Source organism: Somniosus microcephalus, unplaced genomic scaffold (genome assembly GCF_052327205.1).
Source record: "Somniosus microcephalus isolate GS21.2 unplaced genomic scaffold, FLI_Smic_1.0 unresolved_chr1, whole genome shotgun sequence".
NCBI lineage: Eukaryota > Metazoa > Chordata > Chondrichthyes > Squaliformes > Somniosidae > Somniosus > Somniosus microcephalus.
In genome coordinates, this window is record NW_028225179.1 from 22,722,115 (window position 1) to 22,729,749 (window position 7,635).

A 7,635-nucleotide genomic window follows, 5' to 3' on the forward strand; every position below is an offset into this window, starting at 1 on the left:
TTGGTGAATCTGCTAAACTGAGTGGTGATGGGAAGTTGGTGAGAGTGGGACTTTGGTGCAGAGGGGGAAGGAGCTGCTCAGTAATTTAAATCAAGGAACAACAGTAAATACACAAAAAGAGCCTAACTAATTAGATCTAGGGATAAAATTAAAATTAACTAAGTTCAGGATAGCAACATTAAAGGAATCTGAATTGCATTAAATAAAAATCGGATGTACATCATTAATTAAATAATAAGTAGGAGAAAGGAGTGCTAAACTAATATAGATGAAGAATACTAGAATAGAATCATAGAAGTTTACAGCACTGAAGGGGCCATTCGGCCCGTCGGGCCAGTGCCGGCTCTTTGAAAGAGCTGTAAAATTTGAACCCCGACCCCAGCGTTTTACTCTTAACCCTGGAAATCTGTTCCCTTCAAATACAGGTCCAATTGTAATCAAGATCAAGGGGCAGCTGAGACCCGCTGCCTGCAATTCTTGTGGCATTTAGCAGCTGCAGAAAGTTTCCTGTGTCCTGGATAACCACGTGTTCAGGACGAGCTCGAGTTGCTCGAGCTCAGGGTTTCTGAGACTGAGGAGCGGCGGGAATCACTGCTGGGCATTCGGGAGGCTGGCAATTCCCCGTAGAAAAAGTTGCAGGAGGTGGTAACCCCGCAGCTACAGAGAGTTCAGGTGGGGAGTAAGTGGGTGGCCAACTGACAGGTGAGCAGGAGGCAGGCCCTGCAGGATTCCCCCGCGAATCAGGCCCTCCCAACCCGGTTTTCCGTGCTGATACCAGTGACGGTGATGACACCCCGGGGGAGTGCATCCTAGAGGAAAGAGGTTGGTGAAGGGAGAGATGGGTGAATCTGCTAAACGGCTTCGTGGGGCAAATGGCTCCACAGGGGGCGCAGCAAAGCGAGCACATTCAGTAGTGCTTGGGGATTCGATAATCAGGGGGGAGAGACAGGCGTTACAGCATCAGTCGTCGTGATTCTCGCAGAGTGTGTTGCCTCCCTGATGCCAGGGTGATGGACATCATTGATAGGGTGCATAACATTTTGCGAGGGGCAGATGAACAGCCAGCAGCCATGATCATTGTTGGAACCAATGACGGAGATAGGAAACGGGCTGTGTTCCTACAGGCACATTTTCCAGAGCAAGTTAAACTGCAGTACCAAAAAAGGTAGTAATCCCTGGATTACTCCCAGTGTCACGTCCTGGAGCATATAGGAGAAGTAAGATAAGACATGTTAACGTGTGGCTGGAGAACTGGTGCAGATGGGAGGTGTAAGACATTCTGATTGTCTGATAGATTTTAGGGTTCAGACTCGTGGAACAGAGAGCAAAAAACCCAATGAATCTGTGAAACTTCTATTACTTAAAAATCCACAAGAGGTTACAAGTAAAATTAGCAGAATACAAATAGTACTCAATTCATGTACTTATCACAAGCAAGTATAAAAAATCATTTACTTTAAGCTCAGGTGATTAAAAGCAAACCCACATGCATACAACACCTGGTTGGGTATTGGAACCGGGGGGCAACGGGTGAATGGGTGGGTATTGGAGCCGGGGGTCCCTGTGTGAATGGTTGGGTTTTGGAGACGAGGGGGCAGTGGGTGAATGGTTGGGTATTGGAGCCGGTGGTCCATGGGTAAATGGTTGGGTATTGGAGCCGGGGGGCAGTGGGTGAATGGTTGGGTATTGGAGCCGGTAGTCCATGGGTGAATGGTTGGGTATTGGAGCCGGGGGTCATGATTGTGTATTAGAGCCGAGGGGGCAGTGGGTGTATGTGTGGGTACTGGAGATGCGGAGGCAGTGGGCGAATGGTTGGGTACTGGAGCCGGGGGGGGCAGTGGGTGAATGGCTGGGTACTGGAGCTGAGGGGGCAGTGGGTGAATGGCTGGGTACTGCAGCTGCGGGGGCAGTGGGCGAATGGCTGGGTACTGCAGCTGTGGGGGCAGTGGGCGAATGGTTGGGTACTGGAGCTGCGGGGGCAGTGGGCGAATGGTTGGGTACTGGAGCCGGGAGCAGTGGGTGAATGGTTGGGTACTGGAGCCGGGGGGCAGTGGCTGAATGGTTGAGTACTGGAGCCGGGGAGCAGTGGGTGAATGGTTGGGTATTGGCACCGGGGGGCAGTGGTTGAATGCTTGGGTACTGGAGCTGGTGGAGCAAGGGTGGTGCAGTGGGTGAATGTTTGAGTATTGGAGCCGAGGGCCGGGCGTGGTGCAGTGGGGGAATGGTGGAGTATTGGAGACGAGGGGCACTGGTTGGGTATTGGAGCTGGGGGCAATGGTTGGGCATTGGAGCTGGGTGCAATGGTTTGGAATTGTTGCTGTGGGGGGAGCTGTGTTTGTGTATTGGATCCAGGGGGCAATGGTTGGGCATTGGAGCCGGGGGCAATGGTTCTGTATTGGAACCGGGGACAATGGTTGGGTTTTGTAGCTGTTGGTGGAGCTGTGTTTGTGTATTGGATCCGGGGGGCAGTGGTTGAGTATGTTAGCTGTGGTGGGAGCAGTGTGTATGTATTGGAGCCGGGGGCAATGGTTGGGTATTGGAGCTGTGGGGGGGGTGCACTGGTTGGTTATTGTAGCTGTGGTGGGGGCAGTGGTTCGGTATTGGAGCCGGGGGGTAATGGTTGGGTATTGCAGCTGTGGTGGAAGCAGTGGTTGGGTATTGGAGCCGGGGGGTAAGGGTTGGGTATTGTAGCTGTGGTGGGAGCAGTGGTTGGGCATTGGAGCTAGTGGGCAATGGTTGGGTATTGTAGCTGTCGTGGGAGCAATGGTTGGGTATTGGAGCCGGGGGGCAATGGTTGGGTGTTGTAGCTGTGGTGGGAGCAGTGGTTAGGTATTGGAGGCGGGGGCAATGGTTGGGTATTGGAGCCAGGGGGCAATGGTTGGGTACTGTCGCTGTGGTGGGAGCAGTGGTTGGGTATTGGAGCTGGGGGGCATTGGTTGGGTATTGTAGCTGTGGTGGGGACAATGGTTGGGCATTGTTGCTGTGGTGGGAGCAGTGATTGGGTTTTGGAGCTGTGCTGGGAGCAGTGGTTCGGTATTGGAGCTGAGGGGCAATGGTTGGGTATTGCAGCTGTGGTGGGAGCAGTGATTTGGTATTGGAGCTGTGCTGGGAGCAGTGGTTGGGTTTTGGAGCTGAGGGGCAATGGTTGGGTATTGCAGCTGTGGTGGGAGCAATGGTTGGGTATTGGAGCTGGGGGGGGCAATTGTTGGGTATTGCAGCTGTGGTGGGAGCAATGGTTGGGTATTGGAGCCGGGGGGGGCAATGGTTGGGTATTGTAGCTGTGGGGGGAGCAGTGGTTGGGTATTGAGCTGGGGGGCACTGCCAGCTGCAATATGATGGACATTGATTCCTTGGCTGGAAGTGAGGAAAAGATGCGACGGCAGCTTGAAGGAATGTTGTTAAAGGAGAACCAGATGTTCAAGGGCCAGGGAGGAAAGATTAGACAGGTGTTGTTCTCAGTGACGGACCGAGTGTCCAATGAACATAAACTGCAGGGCAAAATTAGTGCACCATCCAAGGGGATGCTCAGGCTTCAATTAACGCCTCAAAGGGAGTTGCTTGTAGCATGTATGGGGTATTCATTCTTTCCCCCAATACACGAGGGATTGGGTGATATGAAGAACAACCTAATCCCCAACTTTGTGACAAATAAACAGCTGGCAGAATGGAAGGTGTCGACGTCACGCTTTCCATTGTGAACTCAAGAGGTTGGGCATAGTCGGGGCAACGTCTCACCCGTGCCCTGGTAAACTGAAGGGTCTGGGAGGGATCATTCCTGCCCTGGCAATACAAGCGACCCATGGATCCATAAAAGTATGGTCAGTAGAATCAGTTCTGATATTGGAGGAGAAATTGCATCATGAATATCAGCCCTTCCCACCGTACATGGTTCAAGTAAATGAAGGAAGGACAGCGCCAGACATGGCAGGATGTTCTTTAATCAAAGGATGTGTTGATATCACCTGAGGGAAGTTAATGAAACACTATGGGGGTTTTGTTTGGAATTAAGAAACTCCAACTTGCACCATGTCTGTAATATGCTGGCACCAGAGATAAACTAATACTAGTTGTGTCGCACAGGGGCGCTATTGTGTCGCTACGGCCGCAGCCTCTGTGAATACGGACCCCTCACCTGCCCTGTCACCCACTCCTCTTTCTGCTTTGAACCAACCTAGGTCACCAAGATAGTTCATGAGATCCTGATACCAGTGATCAAGCATAATGTTACGAACATCACACTGCACGGTGATATGCTCTCAGACACTGACAAAATATTGATTGGATTTGGATATCCACTGGACGCCCCTCCGCCACCCAACACACGACACTAAAACTAAAAGAGATTACAGAACGAACCGAGATCTCAGGAAAACACCTGCACCAACTACACCAGGAAAATGAAAACCTGCTAACAGAGCTAGAGGGAGTGGGAAGGAAATCACGGTGGGAGCAGGTCAATAACATCTTGATACACCCGTTGTTCAGAATTATTTCACAACTGTTAATTATTTTCCAATGCCGTCTACTGGTCCTGGTCATCATTGTGTACGTATTGCTCAGACAAGCCCTTACACAATTGAAGAGGAAAACAAGGAGCCGGGTCAGCAGAGAGCTCTCCCAAGCCTGGAGTGCGGGGGAACTCAGGAATAATTATCAACCAATGAAATAAGACCAAAGGAGCCATTGGAGCCGTGTGGACATGTTCGGTGTGCTGACATCAATGTAACAGTAATCGACTGTAAACTCCAAGCAGATCAACGGTAAAGACAGAAAGAAAGTTAATTGGCTCAGAGTGATTGCTCAAATTCTGTGTCTAAAGGGGGGAAATGTTAGAATGATTTAAGATGATTTATGTTAGAATGCTTTAAGATGATTCACTGGTCCAACTATCCCAGCGTCCTTTCACTTAGGTTTGCATTATTATATCAACATGGGAGATCCAAGCATATTAATAGGAACTTTCAAAAGTGAATTGAGGTGTTCCGCAAAGCAATCACCCAATCTTTGTGTGGTCTCCCCAATGTAGCGGAGTCTGCAGCAATTATAGTTTACTAAATTGCAAGAAGAAAAGTAAATCGTTGTTGCACCTGGAAGTTGTGTTCGGGTCCCTGGACAGTGAGAAGGGAGGAGGTAAAAGGGCCGGTGTTGCACCTCCTGCGCTTGCACGGGAAGGTGTCGTGGGAAGGGGAAGGGGTGGTCGGGTGATAGATGAGTGGACCAGAGTGTCGCAGAGGGAGCGGTCTCTTCTGACTGCTGAAAGGGGACTAGAGGGGAAGATGTGTTTGGTGATGGGATCAAGCTGGAGGTGGTGGAAATGGTGGAGGATGATCCATTGAATGTGGAGGCTGGTGGGGTGAAAGGTGAGGACAAGGGAAATCCTATCGTGCTTCAGAGAGGAAGAGGAATGGGCGAGAGCAGAAGTGCGGGAAATGGAACAGTCGAGAGTCCTGTCCACCATGGTGGAGGGGATTCCTTGGTTGAAGGAAAAGTAAAACATATCGGAAGGTGGCATCATCAGAAGAGATCCGATGGAGATGGAGAAACTGAGAAAAAGGAATAGAGCCCTTACACGAATCAAGGTGGGAGGAAGTGTCGTCAAGTTAGCTATGGGAGCAGCTGGGCATATTTGGTTGAAGTGAATGGATTCAAAGGAGAATTAGTTCCATGTATTTTCAATACAAGGGCAGCCAGGTGGAGGAAGGGCTGGTGGATGGTGACTGTGTTGGCCTCCGTTCAGGGAAGAAGCGGAGGGCCCTCCTGCCGTCCTGGTGGCTGATGGAGGTGTAGAGGGATTGGACGCCCACAGTGAAAGGGAGACGATGAGGACCAGGAAACTGGAAAGTAACTGTTGTTTTTTTCCACAGCAGCTTTCAAATCACTGGCATTATCAATGGGTTCGTATGTTCATGTGAAAGGAATTTGTCGAATTGTGTACAACTGCGCGTCGCTGTTTAAATCAGCAGGGCGGTTGAAGGATTCCTTTTAAAGATCGAGTGTACTTCAGTTCGTGTGGTTTCGAGCACTGCTGCCGGTGGATGTGATAATTCGTCCGAGAATTGTAACCATTGCAAAGGAAGTTTTAATATTTATATCTCACATTTCCAGGCAGCGTTCCTACATTTACAGCAGGCTATCCGCTGATTGACAGAAAATAGAAACAGGAGTGGGTCATTTAACCCTTCGAGCCTGTTCCGCCATTCAGTGAGATCATGCCTGACCTGGATCTTAACTTCACCCACCTGCTTTGACTCCAAATCAATCCCTATCTTGTCTGACAGAAAACTATCGACCTGAGCTTTAAATTATTAATTTAATTGGCAATAGAGCGCGAGGTGAGATGAGATTGCTTTATTACTCAGACGATGAGATTGTATTATTGCTCATAGGGTAGTTATGACCTGGAATGCATTGTCTGAACTGTTGGTGGAAGCAGATCCGATCGCTGATCCAATAGTCACATTCAGCAGGGAATTGGATAAATACTTGATGGCGAACAATGTGCAGGGCTGTGGGGAAAGTGCGTCATTCTATGGTTCTATGATGCGACAATGCTCTCTCTCAGTGAGCTTGTGTTTTCACCGGTAAACCTCAGGTCATGGCTTTAATTCCCGTCCGAGCCGGCAGCGACTTTCTCACCTTTAATGTGATGTTTCTCTTTTTCTCGCTCTATGATTCGCTCTATTTCTCTCTGTTTCTGTTGTTCTTACCATCTGTCAGTCTCTCTGTATGTCTCACTCAGTCTCAGTCACTTTCTGTAAGCTTTGCTAATTGGGTCTCTGATTATCCCTCCAACTATTACTTTCTCTCGGTCACTCTCCCCATCGCTCCCCCACAACATTTTACTCTGCACTTTATAATATAACCCTTTAAGCGCTGGCTCAGTTTAGAGCTTGCTGATCCTGAGTGTTTGACCTGCATTTTAACATTCTTCCTTCAAAGGTTTTCAGTGCTGATGGGAGGGTTACATGCTCTGTGGGCTAAAAGCCGAGGGGTTTCTTGTCTAGTTACGAACGGTCAGCTCAATGCATTACTTGCCCAGCTGCTGTCTTTATCCTCTCACATTTTCGGATTATGCTGATGCATAGTTTGCTCTGCGCTGAAAACTAAACTTAGTCAGCAAGGGATTTGTCGAATTTTCAAGCACTGCGCGGCTGGGTTTTTATCACCAGGGTGGCCGAGTGGTTAAGGCGTTGGACTTAAGATCCAATGGACGGTGTGTTTGCTTGGGTTCGAACCCCACTCCTGGTAGATGCTCAGGCAACGAGGTTGAAAGTAAAAACTAAAGCTATTTTTGGTAAGAAAACGCTTATGATCTCTGCAAAGGATGGTGCCATATTTATAATTCACCCTTCAAGACAGCGTTTCTTCATTTACAATTGGTGTACTGAACATAGGAACCGGAGGAGGCCCTTGAGCCTGTTCGCCATTCATTGAATTCCTGTCTGAGCTGTGTCTTAACTCCATCCAGCTGCTTTGGCTCCAGATCATTTTAACGCATGTGTAGCAAAAACGTACCGATCTCAGATTTACATTATTAGTTGAGCTGGAATATACTCCTATTTTGTGGGAGAGAGTTCCACACTGCTACCAACCTTCGCATGAAGAAATGTTTCCTAACTTCTTTCCCGAATGGCC

General features: G+C 49.1%; 1 non-coding gene across 1 annotated transcript; it reads left to right on the forward strand.

Annotated features, from left to right (window-relative positions):
- Nucleotides 1-7,164: 7,164 nt before the first annotated feature.
- Nucleotides 7,165-7,248, forward strand: trnal-uaa (transfer RNA leucine (anticodon UAA)). The gene has a single exon. It is a non-coding gene; the product is annotated as a tRNA-Leu (tRNA).
- The last annotated feature ends 387 nt before the right edge of the window (nucleotides 7,249-7,635 follow it).